Raw genomic sequence first — 12,573 nt, forward strand, 5'->3', positions numbered from 1 at the left:
AACTTGCTCTACAACTACTTCTCATAGTAATGTGGTTTGTTCCCTAGCATGAAGCTGACCTCTCCACTTACCTCAGGGTTCATAGTCTTCTTGCAAATTGCATGGCAACCTCAGTAGTACAGGTGGCTCAAAGAAAGGACCCAATCCACTGTGGTAGCAGTGGTGGCAGTGGCGTTGATGATGATGATGATGATGATATATAAAATTCTAGGTGATAAGTGTTCTCTACTCTTTTTGTACAGAGAATTCTTGTCTTGAGATTATCTCCTCTCATTCAGAGTTGGTCAAAAGTGCCACCAGGTAATTGTTTTACCTTCTCTGGAAGCAAAGATAATTTCAATAAATCAAGAATTTATTTTTTATGGTATACCATATACCTTTATTCATCTTTGTCATATATAGATGCATGTGCATGAGTGAGTGAGTGAGTGAGTGAGTGTGAGTGTGTGTGTGTGTGTGTGTGTGTGTGTGTGTGTGTGTGTGTGTGTGTGTGTGTGTGTGTGTGTGTGTGTGTGTGTGTGTGTTGTGTATTTATATTTCAAGATGTACATCCCTGTATAGTAATCTATTTACAGAAAGAAACTGGTAGTGTAAAATGCAGGTAATTAGCTTGGGACACACACAATGCAACTGGTTGGGTATAAATAAATAGCACTTTGGTTGGTAGTCCAACACTATAATGAATTTGTAAAGCAGATGAAAATTTTACACAGAAATTTTTATTGTTAAAAGTACACAAAGCTCTTAAGTGATGAGTGAAAGGTAATTCTAAAACCCATTTATGAAACATCACATTCCTTTTAATGACACCTATGGAAAATACACCAAAATATATTGCTATTGGTCAAATATTTCTGGGTGAAATCATCAAAGCAATTTGTATATTGCTGGCCTTAAAGTTATTTTCAGTAAGAAAATCTAAGGCTGTAATACTTTTTAAAATTTCATTTCCTTCCAGAATTCAAGAAACTACATCAGAGCGATATTGGCTGTTTATAAGGTAATAATTTTCTTCAACCAACCTCTGTAGTTTGAACTCTTTAAATACTGTTTATTGCTTTGTAGTCTTGGAATTTGTTTACATATGTGTATGCATGTATTCACACATACACACATGCGTACGTACACATGGGCATGCACACACACTTACATATACTTATACAGGAGTGGGGCTGATAAGTTAGGTTAGAGGCCCAACCTTCCAAGTTCTTTTACAGGGCTTATAAAAACTGAAGGGTTGCTACAATAAGTGTGTGAATCTGAGAGGGGAATATGCTGAATAAAATGATAATTAACTGATCCTCCTATATTTTGTTTTACCCAAAGCCAGAAACTTTTCAGTATCCCCTCCTATATGCAGCTGGATCTGTGTTTGTCTATGAGGCAGATTTTCTATAGCAAGATGCTCTTCCTGTCACTATGGTGCCATGTAAAAAGCATCCAATACATTCTGTTAAGTGGTTAGTGTTAAGAAGGGCATCTAGCTGTAGAAAACAAGTCAAAACAGTCTGTGGAACATGGTGTGGCACCTGGCCTTGCCAGCTCCTGTCAAGCCATCCAACCCATGCTAGCATGGAAAATGGACATTAGATGATGATGATAATGATGATGATGATGATGATGACGATGACAATGATGATGACGATGACAACAACAACAACGACGACGATGATGATGGAACATTTACGAAAATGTCAATTTTTAAACACACACATTAGAATATTTAAGAAATACATTAGGGAATAATTACAAATACAATAACATTTTACTACAATACATATTCTCCATAAATAATACTGTATACTATGTAATAACTGATGGGAGTTTTTGAGAAGAGAGACCCCATCTTCTACCGAGTAGATCATTAGTTTCAGAATCTACTACAAGAAAGAAATCTAAAATTATTTGATAATCATGGCAAACCATCTTATTGTACAGCTCAGTATAGAAACTGAGCTTATTAAAAACTCCTCTTGTAATTTTTATAATTATATTCATAATCATTATTTTTATTAGCAAAGAGATGAAGAGCTTCTTAAATAAGAGCCAATATTTAAGCCATAGTCTTTGCAGTCAACTTCTTCTGGTGCTGCAGCTCTCTATGTCCCTCTCTCAGCTGAGAGGTTCAAGTCTTGTTGGCTTGTGGGTGCTGGTGCCACATAAAAGCGCCCATGCCAGTGCCATGTAAAAGCACCCATGCTGGTGCCATGTAAAAGTACCTGTGTTGGTGCCATTTTAAGAGCATCCAGTACACTCTGTAAAGTGGTTGAAATTAGGAAAGCTAACCAGCCATACAAACCATGCCAAAACAGACAAAATGGAGCCTGGGAAGCTCTCCAGATGACGAGCTTCTCACAAGCTGTCAAAATTATACAAGCATGGAGAATAGTTATTAAATGATGATGATGATGATGATAACAACTTTCAAATAAATATTTGTATTTTTGTTTACAGTACATAATCATTCTTTTCAACCAGAAATGCCAGTTTTCCTGCACTTCCAGTGTCATATGACAGGGAAAATATTTACCATGTCAAAAGTAAATGTTTTCCTGGTTAAAAAGTAAATGTGTTTCTCTTTACCAAAAAAAGTGAAAGTGCTTTGGGTGGAGTGGGTGGATTGAAAGCGCTTCTATTTGATTGCTTTCCATGTCATAGATCCAATAGTACTGAAGCACTTATTTGAAACCTAACTACTATGTAATTGGTCAGACACCACAAGTGAAGCACCATAGTTTCACGTGATCAGTGAGGCTGTGATGTGATATAGTTTTTTGAAATGTTCTTCTTGTTCCCTATAAAACATCATTTTGTCACTCAACTAATTGCAGAGTGTTGAAGGCAGCAGACTGTTTCATGTGCCTCCACTCAGGGCTGTTGCTAAGCCCCTGCAACCTCTGTGATTGCAAGGGGCCTCCGTGGTTGAGGGGCTCCATGTTAAAATCAAAGTACAAAGATGAGTCATCTATTTACTTTGGTTAAGATGTTGAACAAGAATTGAACTATGTATGTTAACTGAAAATTTCAAGAAATAAATTGGTAATACATTGTACCTGCAAAATATTTCATTGTTCCACGAATGTTCCTATCTAAATATGTTCTTTAGGATAACGTGAAATATTGAAATTCAGGAAGAATATAGTAAAATATAACTATGAATAAAAGGTGCATAGATCATGAATTTTGATTGAAGGGATGGGACCTTGAAACAAAAAGTTGGGGAGGCCTCTAAAAGACATGTGACATGCCTGCCTCCACTCTTGCCATTGCAGATGGCCAAGGATCTCTGTTACCATGGAGATTTGTGTATTTGACTTTGTATATTTTTGGATTGATCCCATGTTGTCACACAAATAGCTTTCTATAATTTCAGAGCAGTCTGTTTCCCTCCCAGTCAGCAATTATTGTTCACTGTAATTATTAAAGTTGTTCACTGCCCAGGAGCAGCCTGTCTTACATTCTTCTGTTTTTGCCTGGAGGACTATGATGAATAAGAGGGAACTGAGCACTGATGCTTGGTGAACCCCTACTTGTACCCTGTATTCTTCACTGTACTCATTGCCAACCCTCACCTTACTGACAACATCCCTGTACATAGCTTGTGCAGCTCTCACCAACCACTTATCTATCCCTCATTTCCGCATTGACCACCAAATAAGGGATTGGGGAACCCTGTCAAAGGCTTTCTCCAAGTCAGCAAAAGCCAAGTACAGATGTTTATCTTTATCTTTGGCTACATATTTCTCCTGCAGCTGCCTTACCAAAGATATAGCATCAGTGGTGCTTCTCCCTGGCACAAAACCAAACTGCATCTCATCTAAGTTAACTCTCTCTGTAACTTTTATCACCTGATCCAGTAATTTGATACTTCTGTAATTATTTCTATCTAAGGCATCACCTTTACCTTTGTAGCAGTTGACTATGATGCTGCTACACCAGTCATTAGGTATGACTCCTTCGTGAACCACCTATTTACAATATGGTGACTAGACCATAACCCACACAGCCAGGTATTTCAAGCATCTCAGCAGATATTCCTGATGGGCTGGGGGCTTTTCCTGTCCTCATATCCTTAATTGCATACCTACCATGGAACTGTCTATTCAGGTAGCTAGTCTCTCACTTGGGTTAACATTCAGCAGACCCTCCTCCTCCCATTCATTCTCTATGTCCAGCAGTCTTTCATAATGGCATTTCCATGCCTCTTTCTTTTCAGAATCATTACATGCAAGTACACCATCATCCATACAGATCCATTTCTCTCCTATGACATCCTGATTTTCTCTCACACACTATCTTGCAAATCTGAAATACTTCAGTTCGTTGGTCCTCATGTCACTGAACATAGGCAAGCTTCTTTTTTGCTTCTCCCTTGGCTAGATATATCTGTCTCCTAGCATCCCTTCTGGCAATTTGATACAGTATCCTGCTATCCCCATTTTTCCAGGCCTTCCAGGCCTGTTTCTCAGCTCTAATGGCCCTGTCTGCTACATCGTTCCACCACCATGTTACTCTTGCACCAGCAACATATTTGGTCTATGGCACTCAGCAAACTGTCCCTCAGGAATTCCCAGTTGCCCTTTATGTCACAAGTCTGTAGCTTCTCCTCCCTGTCCTGTCATAGAATTTCTGAATTAGAATGTCCCTAAATCTCTGAGCATGTGAAGGGTCCTTAAGCTTCCAAATCCTTCTTTTCCAGATTGGTTTACTTCTTGGCATCTTTCTGGCCTGGAGTCTGAAGTCATTCCACCTTAGTGCCTTTCAAACATATCACCCCCACCCCCCACTTTTCACACATATTCATTCCTTACATTCTTTTCTCTTCCTATCCCTCCCCTACTCTTCTCCCATCCACCTCATAATATCTTCACCACCAACTAACATTCCTTTTTCATTCTTTTTCCATTTTCTCTTCCTCTTTCTTTCTTCTTTCTTCACCTATTCCTTTTGACCATTCTCCTAATTTTAACAGACACATCTTGTCTCCCCTCTCTATCCACTTAATACTACCACTACATTCTCAAAATTTCACTCACACCACAAGACCACTTTGGATGAACAGCACCTGGAATTTACGTCTTCACACTTTCTATTTGTAATGACAAAATATGAACTCCTATTGAAATTTACATACCATGGAAAAGAAGTATTTCTACAACTTCTACACACCACTTTCCTAGGATAATGGGACTGCAACTATAACATCCTACATATATTTTTATTTTTACTTTTATTCTCTTATTTCCCTTTATACTTCTTATTTCCATCCTTTTCCAAAAAGAACTTATATTGAACTCAACCATTTCACATCGTCTCTGATGAAAGGAAATCCCTAATATCCCAGAAACAGCTGTAAGACTAGCTTTCTCTTTATAAATGTTCTGAAAATTCCACACAGCCTTGGCTTTGTTGTCTCGTTTTATTTAACATATAACATGTATGTATGTATGTATGTATGTATGTATGTATGTATGTATGTATGTGTGACTATACATGTGTGTGTGTGTCATCATCATCAAATGATCAGAAATTGAGGAGGGTTGAGGGGTAGCTATAGTGAATGTATATGGTGGATATATGGGATAGGGGAGATCAATGATGCATATAAGTTGGGAGAATTTGAGGTGGGGAGAATAGGAAATGACTGACCGTACAGAAAAAAATGTGAGTGAAGAGCAGCATAATAATGATAATGGTACAATAGATATGGGAAGGACGACAGATGTGTGGATTTGGTAATCAATGTAAAGAGTGAGTGGAGAGGACATTATTTAAAATGAAAGATAATAAGTGAAATGGTTTCAGGTAATAAGACAGATAAGTGGTATCAGGTAAAAACTGGTGAAGTATGCAGTTCTGCTTACATTTAATTACAATAGCAGAATACTGCAGTTAGAGAGATGATGGTGGTGATGTCTCAAGGACGAAATTGGGCAATACATACACACACGCGTGCATGCGCATGTGTGTGTCTGTAAGTCAGAAATCTTTCTTGAGATTCCAGAAACATTTCCAGCCTCACTTGCATTGCCTGTTATTAATTAGTCACTAAGCAATGATGACTTTTTAGCCCCACTGAATTTATTCCACAAAAGTTTTCATAACCCAAAGAAAAATGTCAGGGTCATTCAAATGTGAGGGGATATGAATTGTCCTCTTTGACTGAAAAGGCGTCACTCACCATAAGTTTGTTCCATGCAGCTTGATGATTAATGGTTTTACATAGTTTTATTTATATATGCTGAAGTGTTCAGAAGAAGCAATGTGAAGGTATGGACAAACAAGATCTGAATGCTATATCATGATTGTGCATCTGTTCAAGCAATACATCCTAAGTATGACATTTTTTGGCAAAGCACAAATTAACTTTTAGCCTTGCCAGCCACTCCCTATAATGTTTCGATCTTGAGCTGAAATCCACCTTGAAAAGTGATTGATTTGAGGCAGTAGAAGAGATCAAAGAAAATTCACAAGAATTTTGTACTCTCCTGAAAACAAGTTCCAAAACTGGGAAAAAGAATAGAAGAAATGTATCGATAGTGGAGGGAGCTATTTTAAAGGAGACAAGTCCAGTTAAATTCTAAATGAAACAATGAAGCAATTAATTTATTTTTTCAAAAGGAAAAAAATAAAATATATATATATATATACAACACACACACATTTATATATATATATATATATTATATATATATAAAATTAGAAAGAACCACCTTTTATCAATTCAAAATGAACAATTAAATTACACCATCTAGAAAATTACATATAATAGAAATATTAAACCGTATATAATTATATACGTTTTTATTATTTTTTTGCAATTTACTTAATCATTGGTATTTTATTGTTATTTTAATTTTAATATTTCTAACCTTCCCGGGCGAAGAATGCACCCCACAACATAGACTGGTAGTTAGTGACTTTAGGATCAGGACTAAGAGGGCGACTAGAAGACGACCAACATGGAGAAGAAGGGTCTGGAAGCTTAAAGACCCTGCGAATGGACAGAGATTTAGAGATATGTTACTTGAAGCCTTTGACGAAGTGGAAGGGGGTATAGCTACACATGGGGTAGAAGACAACTGGACGTTTCTGAGGGACAACCTGCTGAAAGCCGCTGACCAGATCTGTGGCTGGTGCAAAGTCCCCTTAAGACCCAAAATAACATGGTGGTGGAACAATATTGTTGATAGGGCTATTAGACAAAAGAAACAGGCTTGGAAGGCCTGGAGAACGGTGGTAGCAGGAAGTGTATCAGACTGCCAGAAGGGAAGCTAGGAGACAGGTCTATCTAGCCAGAGGGGAAGCAGATAAAAGAAAATTTGCCAATGTCCTGCGCCGTGAGGATGAAAGACTTGAGGTATTTCGTGTTGCAAGACAGTGTGTGAAAGAGAATCGAGATGTGGTAGGAGAGAAATGTGTTCGCATGGAGGATGGTTCACTTGCGTTAAATGAGGATGCAAAGAGAGAAGCTTGGAGACGCCACTATGAAAGGTTGCTGAATGAGGAAATGAATGGGATAAAGAGAGTCTGCCAAATGTTGACCCAACAGGGACCAGCTATCCGAGTTGATAGTTCCGTGGTAGCTAAGGCAATTAGAAGCATGAAGACAGGGAAAGCCCCAGGCCCATCAGGAATTACTGCAGAGATGCTCAAAATATCTGGTAGTGTCGGCTATAGCATAGTCACCCGTATAGTTAACCAGGTGATACACGAAGGAGTCATACCCAATGACTGGTGTAGCAGCATAATAGTCAACTGCTACAAAGGTAAAGGCGATGCCCTAGATACAAATAACTACAGGGGCATCAAGCTGTTGGATCAGGTAATGAAGGTTACGGAGAGGGTTATAGCCCAGTTATTAGAGAGAGAGTTAGCTTAGATGATATGCAGTTTGGGTTCGTGCCAGGGAAAAGTACTACTGATGCTATATTCCTGGTAAGACAGCTGCAGGAGAAATACCTAGCCAAAGGTAAGCCCTTGTACCTGGCTTTTGTTGACTTAGAGAAAGCCTTTGACAGGGTCCCCCGATCCCTTATCTGGTGGTCAATGAGGAAACTAGGATAGATGAATGGTTAGTGAGAGCTGTGCGAGCCATGTACAGAGACGCAGCCAGTAAGGTGAGGGTTGGCAACGAGTACAGTGAAGAATTCCGGGTAGAGGTTGGGGTCCACCAAGGTTCAGTCCTCAGCCCCCTCCTATTTATCATAGTCCTCCAGGCAATAACGGAAGAATTTAAGACAGGATGCCCCTGGGAGCTCCTATATGCTGATGACCTTGCTCTAATTGCTGAGTCACTATCAGAACTGGAGGAGAAGTTTCAGGTGTGGAAACAAGGATTAGAATCGAAGGGCCTTAGAATCAACCTAGCCAAAACCAAAGTCCTAATAAGTAGGAAGGTGGACCAACCACAAACGACTTCAGGTAGATGGCCCTGCTCGATCTGTAAAAAAGGTGTAGGTAGAAACTCTATAAGGTGCACCAAGTGTAAGCTATGGACACATAAGAGGTGCAGCAATGTCAAAGGAAGGCTAACTAAGAAAATAGTTTTTGTCTGTGGCAGATGCTCAGGAGAAATAAACACTGGAAATTGCAGAGTCCAACTTCTACCACGTTCCAGGGAGACAAACTAGAAGTAGTTGATAGCTTCCGCTACCTAGGAGACCAAGTCAGTAGCGGGGGTGGGTGTGCTGAAAGTGTAACTGCTAGAGTAAGAATAGCCTGGGCAAAGTTTAGAGAGCTCTTACCCCTGCTGGTGACAAAAGGTCTCTCGCTAAGAGTAAAAGGCAGACTATATGATGCGTGTGTACGTACAGCCATGCTACATGGTAGTGAAACATGGGCCGTGACAGCTGAGGATATGCGTAAGCTTGCAAGAAATGAAGCCAGTATGCTCCGATGGATGTGTAATGTCAGTGTTCATAATCGTCAGAGTGTAAGTACTTTGAGAGAAAAGTTGAACCTAAGAAGTGTCAGTTGTGGTGTGCAAGAGAGACGGCTGCGCTGGTATGGTCATGTGACGAGAATGGCTGAAGATAGTTGTGTGCAAAAGTGCTACAACCTAGCAGTTGAGGGAACCTGTGGAAGAGGTAGACCCAGGAAAACCTGGGACGAGGTGGTGAAGCACGACCTTCGAACTTTAGGTCTCACCAAGGAAATGACTGAAGACCGAGTCCTATGGAAGTGTGCTGTGCATGAGAGGACCCGGCAGACTAGTCAGGCCATATCCCGTGGCCCCTACCTGGGACGTAGTCGATCCACCTGTGCATACCTTCCTTCTTGTGACACTTGTGAAGACCTGCTGAGGCAAGTGAAAATCAATCAAAATAGATGAACATCAATGGAATTTGTATCTTTGTGGTACCAGTGCCTGTGGCACACAAGAAAACCATCCGAACGTGGCCGTAGCCAGTACCGCATCGACTGGCCTCCGTGCTGTGGGAACATGGTGGCACATAAAAACACCATCCGAAGACCCGCAAGACTAGTCAGGTCATAACCCGTGGGCCCTACCTGGGACGTAGTCAGTCCACCTGTACATACCTTCCGACTTGTGAAGACCTGCTGAGGCAAGTGAAAATCAAATCAAATCAAAACAAATCAAAATAGATGAACATCAATGGAATTTGTATCCTTGTGGTACCAGTGCCAGTGGCACACAAGAATCCATCCGAACGTGGCCGTAGTCAGTACCGCTTGTGGTACCAGTGCCGGTGGCACACAAGAATCCATCCGAACGTGGCCGTAGTCAGTACCGCTTGTGGTACCAGTGCCGGTGGCACACAAGAATCCATCCGAACGTGGCCGTAGTCAGTACCGCATCACTGGCCATCGTGCTGTGGGCACATAACAAACACCATCCGTCGTGGCCGTTCGCCAGCCTCATCTAGCACCTGTGTCGGTGGCACATAAAAAGTAGTCAGTACCGCTTGTGGTACCAGTGCCGGTGGCACACAAGAATCCATCCGAACATCGCCGTAGTCAGTACCGCATCACTGGCCATCGTGCTGTGGGCACATAACAAACACCATCCGGTCGTGGCCGTTCGCCAGCCTCATCTAGCACCTGTGTCGGTGGCACATAAAAACACCTTCCGAAGACCGAAGACCCGGCAAGACTAGTCAGGCCATAAACCATGGCCCCTACCTGGGACGTAGTCAGTCCACCTGTGCATACCTTCCTCCTTGTGATACTTGTGAAGGCCTGTTGAGGCAAGTGAAAATCAAAGGCCTGTTGAGGCAAGTGAAAATCAAATCAAAATCAAATCAAAACAAATCAAAATGGATGAACATCAATGGAATTTGTATCTTTGTGGTACCAGTGCCGGTGGCACACAAGAGAAAACCATCCGAAAGTGGCCGTAGCCAGTACCGCATCGACTGGCCTCCGTTCTGTGGGCACATGACAAACACCATCCGATCGTGGCCGTTCGCCAGCCTCATCTAGCACCTGTGTCGGTGGCACATAAAAACACCATCCGAAGACCCGCAAGACTAGTCAGGCCATAACCATGGCCCCTACCTGGGACGTAGTCAGTCCACCTGTGCATACCTTCCTTCTTGTGACACTTGTGAAGACCTGTTGAGGCAAGTGAAAATCAAATCAAATCAAAATAGATGAACATCAATGGAATCTGTATCTTTGTGGTACCAGTGCCGGTGGCACACACTTTGTGGTACCAGTGCCGGTGGCACACATGAGAACCATCCGAACGTGGCCGTAGCCAGTTCCGCATCGACCGGCCTCCGTGCTGTGGGCACGTAACAAACACCATCCGATCATGGCCGTTCGCCAGCCTCATCTGGCACCTGTGTCGGTGGCACATAAAAACACCTTCCGAAGACCCGGCAAGACTAGTCAGTCCACCTGTGCATACCTTCCTTCTTGTGACACTTGTGAAGACCGGTTGAGGCAAGTGAAAATCAAATCAAATCAAATCAAAATAGACAAAATAGATGAACATCAATGGAATTTGTATCTTGTGGTACCAGTGCCTGTGGCACACAAGAATCCATCAGTGCCGTAGTCAGTGCGGTGGGCACATGACAAAACCATCCGATCGTGGCCGTTCGCCAGCCTCATCTAGCACCTGTGTCGGTGGCACATAAAAACACCATCCGAAGACCCGGCAAGACTAGTCAGGCCATAACCCATGGCCCCTACCTGGGACGTAGTCAGTCCACCTGTGCATACCTTCCTTCTTGTGACACTTGTGAAGACCTGTTGAGGCAAGTGGAAATCAAATCAAAACAAATCAAAATAGATGAACATCAATGGAATTTGTATCTTTGTGGTACCAGTGCCGGTGGCACGTGGCACATAAGAAAACCATCCGAACGTGGCCGTAGCCAGTACCACATCGACTGGCCTCCGTGCTGTGGGCACGTAACAAGCACCATCCGATTGTGGCCGTTTGCCAGCCTCATCTGGCACCTGTGTCCGGTGGCACATAAAAACACCATCCGAGCGTGGCCGTCTGCCAGCCTCGTCTGGCACCTGTGTCGGTGGCACATAAAAACACCATCCGAGCGTGGCCGTTTGTCAGCCTCGTCTGGCACCTGTGTCGGTGGCACATAAAATCACCCACTACACTCTCGGAGTGGTTGGCGTTAGGAAGGGCATCCAGCTGTAGAAACACTGCCAGATCTGACTGGACTGGTACAGCTTTCGGGCTCCCCAGACCCCAGTTGAACCGTCCAACCCATGCTAGCATGGAAAGCGGACGTTAAATGATGATGATGATGATGATGTAATTTTCTAGATGGTGTAATTTAATTGTTTATTTTGAATTGATAAAAGGTGGTTCTTTCTAATTTTTTATATATATATATTATACTGTGTGAAATTTGATTTAGTATTTCTAAATTGAATTTTTTCCCTGTAAGTTAGGATTAATATTCCCTCAAATAATTATTATATATATATAAATGGCGGTGCCCCAGCATGGCCACAGCTCATTAGCTGAAACTGGAAAAATCAAAATCAAATCATAATCAAATATATATATATATATATACATATAGTCTTCTACTCTAGCCTCAGGTCTGCCTGAGACTAGAGTAGAAGACACTTGCCAAAGTGTCATGCAGTGGAAGTGAATACAGAACTATGTGGTTGTGAAGCAAGCTTCTTCCCATACACCCACACCAGTGCTATATATACATATATGTAAAAAGCACCCATTACACTCTTGGAGTGGTTAGCATTAGAAAGAGCATCCACCCATAGAAACCATGCCAAATCAGATTGGAAGCGGGTGTGGCTCTCCAGCTTACCAGTTTCAGTCAAACTGTCTAACCCATGCCAGCATGGAAAGTAGACACTATATGATGATGATGATATATATATATGTTGTTTTGAGATTTGCTTTGCAAGAATCTTTATGTGAGTTTGTGTGTTGAAGCATATTTTTTTGTGTCTGGGGAGAGACATTCTCTTTTAGTGCCTTATTATTTAACACACACACCTGTAAAGTTTCCACTCATTTACTAATTTATATTTCTTAAAATTTTCGTTGCATCTTGCAACCTTTTCAATTGTCATTCACTCTGTCCATTATCTGAGTTGCGTTCT

Source organism: Octopus sinensis, linkage group LG1, assembly GCF_006345805.1.
Source record: "Octopus sinensis linkage group LG1, ASM634580v1, whole genome shotgun sequence".
Classification (NCBI taxonomy): Eukaryota; Metazoa; Mollusca; class Cephalopoda; order Octopoda; family Octopodidae; genus Octopus; species Octopus sinensis.